At 33.2% G+C, this 12,331-nt stretch overlaps 1 protein-coding gene across 2 annotated transcripts in view; it reads right to left on the bottom strand.

The window, feature by feature from the left end:
• The window catches only part of LOC145242521 (protocadherin beta-13-like), a 1,864,148-nt gene that overhangs the window by 919,999 nt on the left and 931,818 nt on the right, over window positions 1-12,331 (bottom strand). The gene's annotated exons all lie outside the window — the stretch shown is intronic.

The following is a 12,331-nucleotide window of genomic DNA, read 5'->3' as shown; positions in this document are numbered from 1 at the left end:
CGGGTTTTTTATATTTTATTCGCAGTTTCGTGTTAGAGGTGTCAAAAATTCATACAAATTTTGAGAAATTAAGCCTCCTTACTCCTTAAGCGATAAGCGGAAATTTGTTTATTATTTTTTTTTATTCAGTATGTAAAATCCACTTTGAACAACATATTTGGAAAATAGAAAAATAAAAAAAAAAACAAAAAAAACTTTGTTTTAGCATGTTAAAAGTATTTAGGTTGGTAGATAATTAAATTCTACTGTGTTTGGTATAAGTTTTTTTTGCTGTTGTTTCTTGCTTTTTAGAATTTTGGACTAAGGAGGGTTGCGTAGATCGTATTTTAAACTAAACTCGTTAAACTAAAGTTGTCAAGGGGGATGTAACCAGTGATGAATTTGAAATATGATGGAGTGCGACGCAGTTCTTACTTCCCTATAAAACTTGATTTTCTTAACTAAGATCAACTTACGTGATTTTTGGAATATGACATGTTCATTCGGGGACAAATACGTACATCGTAAAGATTTTTCTGTTCGTTTGGGGGGTCTTTTTGCTATTTAAATAAGTTGAGGTCCTGCATATGACCTTAAACTATATCCGATGGTGAGGCCCCAGCTTGCGGTATTTGGGGAGTGTGGAGCCACCCTTTAATTGCAATTGCTCCCAGGTCCACTCTGACTCAGAGGGGTAGTACCTGTTAGGGTTCCAACTATGGGTTAAATAGAAACCGACTTGAAAAAAATATATATTCTATTAAAAAAGTTTCAAAATAACTGGATTCGGCATTAAATAACCCGAAAAGGGTTGATATGCCGTATAACACAACCAACTAACCAAATAAGTTGGATTTTAGACTTACACTCATGACTGTTCTATTGCAAACATAAAACAATGTCATAATTAGGTTTCATTTATCAAAAGGTACTCATCGTTTGTTTTGTAGATTCGATAATGGTTACATACAAAGATTACGTTACAGCTAAATATTTAGAGTCAGATAAGATTTATCAGAGAAAGTGTCAAAATATCTAATGATATTAACAAAAGTGTTAATTGTATTTATCTTTCGGGTAGAACCAGGATTTCTGGCGACAACGTTAATACAAAGATTTACATCAATTTTCTATAAATTAGAAAATTAAAAAAAAGAACGTACTGAAATGAACATGAATAAAAAAAAAAGGCTATTTTATTTTAAACTCGTGCATGTATATTGACAGTTATCTTTAGGAAATATATGCATACTAGTGGGGGTACTAGGCCTTGCCCGAAGTTGCCCTGATTTTTAGAGGCGTGAGTGGTTGAGTGTGGTAAAAAAGAAAACAAAGCGAAGTCATAACCATGTTTAAATATTATAAAAACAAACAACGGTAAAACCATTTTTAAAAAATCGTGTAAAAACAAAAAACAATAAAAAAAAAATGAACGGGATGCAATACGAATGGCCGGCGGTGCCCGTGTGTTTGAAAAATCCCAAAAAAGTTTGAAAGGGGGGGGGGCTCGAACTCGAATCATTGAGGTGGAAGCGCAAAAGAAAAAAAAACCCAAAAAAACAAAAAACATGATGAATTAACTAAAAAGTGAATTAGGTCAAATATCAATTCCGCAGTGAAGTTTGTTTTGGTTGAGTTTCAGTAGTCACATCACACTCGAATTCTAAATGAATGTTTTTATTTTCTCGAATTCTAAATGAATTTATTTGTTTTAATTTTAATGTAAGTGTAATAGAAGAGAATTCCCGATATCGTTGCGTTGTAATCTTTGTGTAAAAATCAATGTTGAGTTGAAAGTACTAATAAATAAAGGTCATAGTTAGATTTCACGGTTAGAGTCGTTAAAACCGAGTGTAAATTCCGGTTAGTCTCGCAGATTACACACACGAAAAAAAAGCAAAAAGAAAACATTTGTTTTTAGTTCTATTTTATTATGGGAAAAAACAGAAAGCATAAATCAGGGTAAAAAGATTAGTACGATTCCAAAGCGGTGTGTTTCCTCGTACTGTTCCTTGTGAACGCATCCGCTGCGGTGTAAATGGGGAGAGGGAAAGGGGGGAATATAATAGAGAGAAAATTTGTTGCAACTTCCATTGAATCTAAGCGATTTTGGCAGTGGACTCTCACTGGAAAAAAAATAGGAATGTACCATTGTCGATGAACTGTAGAGGTAATAGGCCTATACCAAAACTCAGATAATGTGCTACTGTCTGTACGCATTACATTTGTATGTAATGTCATGATTTTTAATCCTATTCAGGTCAAAGTCGGAGGGGAAAAATTAGTTCATTTTATTTATATAGAAGAGAAGAAGAAGATAGAAGAAAGAAGATAGAAGATAGATAGAAGAATAGAATAGATAGAAGATAGATAGAAGAAGATAGATAGAGAAGATATGTATATATATATATATATATATATACATATATATATATATATATATATATATATATATATATATATATATATATATATATATATAATCGTTAATTGTGATACCCTACACAGATTATTTCTGAAAGGGTGAAACACTAGTGTCTGTAGGTATTTAATAATGATTATAGTAGATAAGTATATCAGCCCATTTAAGAAACTCGTTTGTTATCGTTAAGCACTTTTCTCTTGAAAAAAAAGCCGGTCAGTTTAGCTTGTATGTGCAGATCATCATATAATGATTAAATCACTCTGACGGACGTTAAAAACATTTTAAAAAATAAATGTTTAAATTTTAACAGTATTTCTCGTGGTTAACAGTGGCCGAATGGTTCCCAATAGAGTCAGAGATGGCTTCTGTTGCCGGGTTCGAATCTATCGACCGGTGTTAATCGTGAGACCTTGCACTAATCATTCCCGAAAGGATGAAACACTAGTGTCTCTAGGTATTTAATAATTAGTAATATATAGTAAATAATTATATATATATATATATATATATATATATATATATATATATATATATATATATATATACATACAAAGCTGAATGTCTTTGTGTGTGTGTGTGTCTGGTCACGAATAGGCTCCTATATAGTTGACTATTTTAAAAAATTGATTACATATAATGATAGATGATGTATCGAGACACAGGAATGGGTATGTTTGATCTGGCAGAACGGTGGTTCATTAAAATTGTGGGGTCTGCGTTCGCGCCTGGTCCACAACGTATGGAAATAAAAAAATTAAAAATTAAAAAAAAACGTTCACAAGTGTTTTTGATATAGATGGGCATAAGAATACTTTGATAAGTATATTTTAACTTAAATAGGGATGGTATAATAAAATTGTGGGGTCTGCGTTCACGCCTGGCCTCCACGGAATGGAAATAGGCACAAACTTTAATAAAGACTTTTCATATCCATCTGCGTAAGCATACTTTGATGATTATGTTTCAGTTTGAAGGAATATGGTATAATAAAATTATGGAGTGTTCGTTCGCGCCTGACCTCCATAGAATGGAAATCTGTCACAAAGTTTAACAAGGTTTTTGAATATAGATCCACAGAATATTGTTTCAGTGTGAACAGTTATGGTATAATAAATTATGGGGTTTATCTATTTTATTTTTACTTTCATCATATCTTGCTTGTGTTTTGATACCCCCAAATTCGAAGTTATCTATTTACAACCCTTCCTTTTCATAACCTATCATACTTTCATAAATCAGAGTCCATTTTCTGCAGGCTGTTTTTGAACCCAGTAAACGACGGGTACTTTTGCTAGTATATATATATATATATATATATATATATATATATATATATATATATATATAAGTAAAAATGTCTGTCTGTCTTTTCTCTATGGTAGTTAAGGAAGACTATTATACAGAAAGGCACATGACCTTGTGAACAGTACGTAGGCCTGAGCAATGCCGGACGGAACTGCTAGTATATATATATATATATATATATATATATATATATATATATATATATATATATATATATATATATATATATATATATATATAAAAGTGAACGTGTCTGTGTTGTGTGTGTGTCTGTGTATATTTTCCTACGCAATAACTCTGTCAATTTTTAGTCTACGGACTCGAAATTTGATATCCCGATTTTTCCGGGCTAAAACCCAAATGTAAAGTTCTGCATGGATTCAAATACCTTATATATAAAGTGTCATGTCTGTAGACCAAAAACTCTAGGAGGAGTTTGGTAGGCAAAATTTGTTAAACAAAAATATATACCTATACATAAATATATATGGAAACAATTTTGTGTTTACTATAAACTTTTTACACTAATATTACGCAAGTATAAATTATGTAAAATATCTGCATGAATATAATTAGACGTAATAGTTAACTAAAGATGATTATCCCATTAAAAAAACCGACGCAACTAATAGGGAATTAATTAAAATGAATGTTTAAAAGAATGTGCAAATTAGCTAGATCTTTTGCTACTGAATGCAACTCCACAACCCATATATAAGAAAATTGTATTTTCTTTTTAAATAAATAGAAAAGAGGGTTTTTAATATGAATATCAATACACACAAAAGAAAAACGTATTCATAGGAGTATAGATTACGTTGAGTTTTTTTCTTGTTCTGACATTGATATTAAAAGCCCACTTTTTCTACTAAAATAATTAAAACAAATTTTTTAATATACTCAGTCATGGATATGCGAGTAACTACATGAAGATTAACTAATTCCATATTTCTTTGAAAAACGAGGGTTAATTAATTACTTATTCATTTTTAGGGTATATATATATATATATATATATATATATATATATATATTAAAATCATTCATAATTTATAATTAAAGATCGGTTTCAAAAGGAAAAGCAAAAAAGTCAATAAATTGTACGATCGTTTCGGAAACGATGTTTTTATTGAAATAGACAATACGTCTTGTACAATAATTTTATCATCTGATTTTATAAAAAAAAGTCTCCTCATCAGCAAAACAGTGGGTGGGGGGTGGCGTTAAAGACACCAAAAATAAAACTAGCATTTTTTAAGTAAGGCAGATATATCTTTTATTCGCTCGCTTTTAAAGCCTGTAAGTATCTTAGTCCATCCATTCATTGGCATGTTGTTAAATGTAGTTTATGAATATAGCTTGTGTGTGTGTGTGTGTGTGTGTGTGTGTGAACTTGTAGGTGTGTATGCGAAAACTCTCCTCCAAACTCCTCTCTGAATATTTGGTGTAGACTTGAAATTTGATATATAGGGTATTTGGACCCGTAGCTCACTTTCGATTTCGTTTTTAGCCGGCAAAAATTGCTGCTTAGGGATCAAAATAAAAAACAAAACAGTTGACCCTGACAGAGTATCTCGAACAAAGCATTAGTCCTGCTATTACTTCTGTACATGCTGAAAACTAAACATTCATAGCTTAAACTAATGTTATTTTTAACGTTTAGTCTACATCTGTTTATAGCTCAGACGCTGGAGAGATGCATAACGACTAACCGTTGAGTGCTAAACGTTCTGGTTTCGATTCTAGTGAATGGCAGCCAAATCGTATCATTTTTAAATAACTTTTGAAATCATTGCTATATATTGGATAATTATCAATAGAAAATTGGCTCCATAACAATAAATATAAAATCTGCATAAATCAAAATATTATGCTTAAGCATATTTTACGACCGGGCAACGTCAGTCGGCGTGCTCGTGTATATATTAAAACAATCTTAGGAAAACAAACGGTCATTTGCTGAGCTTTGATATAATTATCAATTTCTTGTGTTTATTTTGCAAATTAAGTAGAACCCCCCTCCCCCGAGTAAATATGGTATTGTGGTAACTGAAATGGTTCTGGGTAAGGGTAGGATAGGCATTCTGATCATATTAAACCAAGGATGACTAATGACACCAATTTTACTATACTTTTGATTGCCTTGTGCTTAATTTTTTTACCGTGCAAATATTTTGATATTTTCTGCAAATAAATAGTTCAAAATGTAGTATCTGCTCTGGTACTGCACTTTGTCTTTTTTTTTTTTTTTTTGCTATGTCGGTGATAGAGAAGTCCTTTTAAACTGTGTCAATTTTTATTTTTATTCCAATTCAGAATGCCTTTGTTTTTAGGAAATGTGTTCTCACATTTTTAGTTCGATTTTTGCTCACCTTTAAAATCGATCTTGTGCATAACTTTGTCACTATAGGGAGCCAAGTTAATAGAGATCATATCCTGATAACAATCGTTGTTGTATATAGGACAATAAAAAAACAAAACAATGGGGAGCGTACAGCAAGACATACCATTAGAAAGTTGAATGACAGGATTACAAATAAACAAACAAAAAACAAACAAATATATTATTCTCTAGTACTCCACTAAAAAGGTTACCTACGGAGAATCTGAAGTTTTGTCCGTAGAACGTATTGCCAAAATTAGAAACACGTTATGTCAATAATGAGTTTAGTTATTTGTATTAGAGTGTTGGGAGGAAATGGTAAGTTAATGTAAAGTTAAGTGCGTCTGGAGTAACCGTAAGCATTTCTTGGTGGAGACATTAATACATAAGAAAACTACGGGAGTCAGTCCAAAAGTCACGTCTCTTATTTTTTTAACTCAAAAACTCAAAGAGCTATGAAGACGGGAGTAATAGTATTGCAATAAGCGACCTTTGGTGCACAATGCACAGTTATTCTCCATTGCTGGCAAAATTGCATTGAGAATGGATGGGACTACGTAGAAAATAAATTTTGGAGCATAAAAAGTCGTTCGTTTTAATCGTACCACTCCCGTCTTCGTAGCTCTTCAACTTTTTGGTTGAAAAGAAAATAGGGGGTTTTACTTTTGGAACAACCCTTACCCATGTATGTGCTTTTCTATCTAATTACTATGCCTCCCACGTTTATCGAAGTGGTGTGGTTGCCTGTTTATCTTTTAGAATTCTTAGATATTAGTCTCCCCTTCATTTTCTTTTCTACCCTTCGAAATAGTGCCCCACAACACAAACTGAGCAACAATCAAATACCCCCTCTCCCAATCCCGCTTACCTACTCTCCAACTTCATCACACTTTAGTGGGTTTTCTCAATAAATTCGCTTTCCCTTTTGCTCGGCCTGCAGCTTTTCAGATGAGGCCGCAGGAAAATATGTGTAAATACTTCCCTCCACCCCACCTCCTTTTACAATGCACTTTAGAGGCCAACGTTTGTCTATGCGGTTCATTTAATACTGAAATCCGTTTGGCAAGCTGTTCTTAACCTTTTCTTTTGGAGGTCAGCAGGGAGGGGATCACTAAACCCTAAAGCTATGGATCTCACTAAAAATAGATTTCGTTTTTGCTCCTCTTTCTATAATGGACATTTCTCAACTGTATGCATGCATGCAACCAAAATTTGGTATATAATTTTAAAAGATCTTTGCATGAAATAACCCTTGGCCGTTATACTTAACCACACCAGTACATATACTCATATTGCCTTGCACAGTTTGAATAGGTATTGTTTTTATTAGTCGTGGATACGGCTTTGGCAATCGGCCTGACAATGGCTGTGTTGCTATTAGGCTTAAGTATAGTTTTGTTCACTATTCCAGGCTTTACCTTCTTTATCAGAAAGGGTTGGTTTATTACTGGTCGCCCCAGGCCCCCCTACTGCATAATGCCGGAATGGCTGTTCAGTCATTTCGCATTTTTTGTTTAACAGAGGGCATTATCGTGTGTACTAGCTTTTCAAATACCTTTCTGCAAAGAAGATAGGGGGGGTGACGATGACTTAGTGGTTAACGACATGGAATGGTAACTGGGGTGTGTCAAGTTCGAATCCAGCTCGTTTCACAGAAACACTTTCGGTGCTTGTCAATAATGGGCCGAAAAGAAATTTTTTTATAAGAAAAATCTGAAAAAAAAATCTTTATAATGTACTTACTTGTCACTGCATGAAGATGTCATATTCCAAAAATCACGTAAATCGATCACGTATTTTTTTTTTATTTAAGAAAATCAAATATTATCACACGGTTTATCGAAGATTTGTTCCACGCCATCTTGTTTGTGGGTTAACGACACTGACGCCACCTGGCGGAAATATGGTGGCAATATGGGATCAACAAGGGCAGACCATCGACTTTTTTTTCTTACATGTCGAAAACACTTTTTTTATAATACAAATAAAATAATAAATTAACATAACGACTGCTTTTCCTAAAAAGAATGTCTAAAACAGTTTTTTAATAGACTTTATTAAATGAACATGAAAAACAAAATGTCAAAAACACTTTTTTATAAAACAAATACAAAATGATGAATTAACATAACGACTTCTTTTCCTAAAAAGAATAAAGTCTGTTTTCAAGCGTAAGAAAAACAGTGTTTTCCACATTCTCTTTATTAAAAGAAGTCAAGTTATTTATTTATTAAATAAGTTAATTTATTATTTTTTATTTGTATTATAAAAAAGTGTTTTCGACATTTAAGAAAAAAAATTTTTTTTTAAGTCGATGGTCTGCCCTTGCTGATCCCATATTTCCACCACATTTCCGCCAGGTGTCGTCAGTGTCGTTTACCCACAAACAAGATGGCGCGGAGCAAATCTTCGATAAACCGTGTGATAATATTTTGTTTTCTTAAATAAAATAAAAAAAAAATTACTTGATCGATTTACGTGATTTTTGGAATATGACATCTTCGTGCAGTTACAAGTACGTACATTATCAAGATTTGTTTCAGATTTTTCTTATAAAAATTTTTTTTCGACCCTTTTATAGACAAACACCACACTTTCACTTACGGATTTGGACATGGAGTTCCTTCCGTAAGTACAAAATATCTTGCTCTAACAAATCTAATCTATAAAAGGCTATATGTCTGTCTGTCTGTTTCCATATTTTCAAACTGTATCTCCTCCGAAACTAAAAGTAACAGAGCAGCGCTAGGGACCTCAAATGATTTGTTTTTTATGGACCGTTCTTTTATGGGCCTTTAGCAGATTAAAATAGTTTTTAAGGGGTCAAAAATTGGTAAAAAATGAAAAAAATCGTTATACATTTTTTACATTCATCTTAGTTTATTTTTTTAATCAGTTCATATGTGAGTCACGTTGGTATAGTGGTAACGTCGCCAGCTTTGAATACTGCAGTTTTACCTCTGGTTTCGATTCTAGCTGATGGCACCAAATACGTTTTTTTTTAACTTTTAAAATCACGACTTTATAATAATATATACGAAATCTGGACAAATGAAAATATCATATTTAAGCGTATTTTCCGACTGTACAAAGCTCCCCCCGCTAGTTCTAATGAGAAAGATATCAAGGAAACGAAGGCCAAGAACAACCATTTGATTAATACAAAATGAATGGATAATGCTCAACAACAATATCAGGGAGGTGATGGTGGCTTAGTGGTTAACGATGCGGGCTGACAACCTGGATGTGCCATGTTAAAACCCAGTTTGTTCCACAAAAACATTTTCACTTGGCAACTTTCACGTGGTCTCTCCTGTACGAACTTGCTATCCCTCTAGAAAGAATTCTTACTAGAAAGATATAAGGGAAACGAATGCCAACAAAAATCATCATTATTAATCCTGCTTAACAAACAAACAAACAAACAAACAAATAAACAAACAGACAAACAAACAACGACGGCAGTACATATACATATATACAGGATGGTCAAGACTAATTTAGTAAATTTTGATATTTTTTAATTATATAATCATTTTAAATATCTAATGACGGTTAAGTAAAATGGATATCTATTTCTGTGTACTATTGGTAGGTTTGAGAGCTTAAAACCATGAATGATTAGAAAGCACTAGAATATTTGTAGAGAGTGACATGCTTCATGAATCAGAAATTTGAACTGCAGCTCAATGATCCTTGCATACCTCGAAATTCATGAACTAGAGAATTGCTATGGCGATGTAGAAACAGTGACTAGCAAGACGGATCATGGCAGGCGTTCAGATACATATTAGGGGCCCTACGTTAGTGACGATTAAGTTAACTAGTGTGAATTTTGAACAAGGTCAAACTGAGTGTATTATAATTCAAATCTCTGCAACAGAATCACTTCCAGTGTTGACGAGTGACGTGAAGTTGAGGCAAGGAGCAACAGGTTAAACGCCGTCGACAAAACAGAGAGACGATGATGAATGACGTTCGTTTTTAAGCGGAGAGAAAAATAAGGTTTTAAATTCAGTCTTTTTGTGGAAGCCGTGCAAATGAGACACTGCAAATGATGTTGAAAACTAATAATTTCAGCGAATGTCACCGATGTTTTTGTTCATGCGCGTCACTCATTTCGGTTAAGGATTAAATAATTAGCTAAGATAACATTAGTGTTTTTCTCGAGTCTATTCTCTCTAAATAAAACATTGACGAAAACTCAGCAAACGTCTCCTTTGCATCCTTTTCTCCATGAAAAGAAGCTCATTTCTGCAGCAACCACAAGACGGATCAGCAACAATAAATAATTGGCATCGTCAAACAAGCACATATAAACACCTCCACATATGCTTAATGGCTTTATTTTTTATTGAAAATACTAAAAATAATAGATACCTAAACCGAAGACAGGAGAATTCTCGTCCTTGGAAATAAAGAGATCGGCCATGATAGTTTGGGATGTAAACAAACTTTAATCATCACGTATCCAGCAGGTACTACCTTACCATTATGCCCCATCAGTTGCCGAATAAATCTGTTAAACGTTACGTTTCCTTCTTCTGCTCATTTTATGAGTTGGTATTAAACACTAATAGCATGTATCGCTACATGTAACAGTCTGCACGATGAATGTTGTAGAGAAGTTGCAAAAGAATAGATACGCTAAGATCCAGAGAAGACAGTTGTATTTTGACTACCATCCACTGACGATTGAACCTTACAATTGTATTTGATGTTACTAGCCTGAGTGCCCGGGTGTTTGGAGGTGTGTGTTGAGCAAAAAAAAAAAAAAAAAAAAAAGAAAAAACGTTGTAGTAGGCAGGCAGGCAGGCAGGCAGGCAGGCTCGGTCCTGTGACGCGAAGGCGGAAAAGAAAGTAGAGGTGTGTAAGGGTGTTGGTTTAGGTGTATCAGAATTTTTGTAGGAATTTTTGACACCCCTGACACGAAACTGCGAATAAAATATAAAAAAAACTCATAATTTCTCTTTTAAAAGTGGGTTGTTTATTTTCTTTATGGATTATACGTCCAAAATAAACTATTAAAGTTGTTTTAAAAGTAATAGAAATATTTTTTTTTACTTTTGACGATATTTTCAGGGTCAATGTGAAATGTTATGCTCTTTCCAATAAACCGAATATAATATTTTAGACAAACGTTTTTTTAATTCACGCCCCCCCCGATTTTCAAGTGTCTATTAAAAAGTAAATAATTAATTTACTCACTAAAGTTTTATATATCACTAATTGAAGATAAAAGATCAATAAATAATATAGTCAAGTTTAAAACAAAAAAAGTAGTGCTTTTTAGAAATTTACCTGTAAAGTCCGAAGTTTAAAACCTTTAAAAAAAAAACACGTTGTTTGTTTTTTTTGTTTTTTTTCTTTTAATGAAACTTTGGTCCTTGCTCCTTTAATTGAAAAAAAAATTAGGGCCTGAATTACATTTTTCGAGGAGTTATAAGCTTGGAAAACGGAGTGGAATTATTCACTATTTTTCACGAAATTTCTGACACACCTAGTGCTGGTTAAGCAAAAAAAAAAAAAAAAAAAAAAGAAGAAAATTGCGAGTGAAAATAAAAATAGGAGTAGTAAGCAGGCTCAAACTCGTAACGAGCCAGAGGTAAAAATAAAAAAATAAATTACCGATGTCTTACCGGTGTCTTACCGATGTACCTACCGTGCTTGTGATGTCACGGGTGGTCGAAATAACGCCTTTTAAGTGACCTCGTGAACGTGAGGGTTGAATGCCTTGCAAAAAATTTCATAAAAAAACGACCCTCCCTATAGAAAAGTGCCCAGTTGAAGGTGAAAGAATTAAATTTCTGGGTCAATTTATCGATATTTGTTGTTCAAAGGGTCGAGCTTCGAAACGATATCAATCGCGTGAAAATTCATCGCAAAACAAAATAGGTTTAAGGCTCCTAAAATGTATACTAGAATTATCTGTTAGGCTAAGTGGATAAAGTACTTGGTAAAATTCAGGAAGTTGAAAGTTCAATCCTCAGTGGGGGCAATACTCAAAAATACAATTACAAATTACTCATGACTTCTACCAAATCATAACGGACGGAACGAGTGCATGCTCCCTCCTCCTCCCAATGTGCATTATATAAAAATGTTTCGTTCCAAATTTTGGATAGATTCCTGAGTTAAATATGAAGATTCCTGAATGCGACAGAAATATTCTCGATTTCAACAGATATAGTTGAAGAAGGTCGGAGGTTACATCAACCGAAAAATAACACTGTCTGAAG

This window comes from Euprymna scolopes, chromosome 21 (assembly GCF_053919585.1).
Source record: "Euprymna scolopes isolate OS-2025 chromosome 21, ASM5391958v1, whole genome shotgun sequence".
Classification (NCBI taxonomy): Eukaryota; Metazoa; Mollusca; class Cephalopoda; order Sepiida; family Sepiolidae; genus Euprymna; species Euprymna scolopes.
This window is presented reverse-complemented; position numbering and strand designations above follow the sequence as displayed.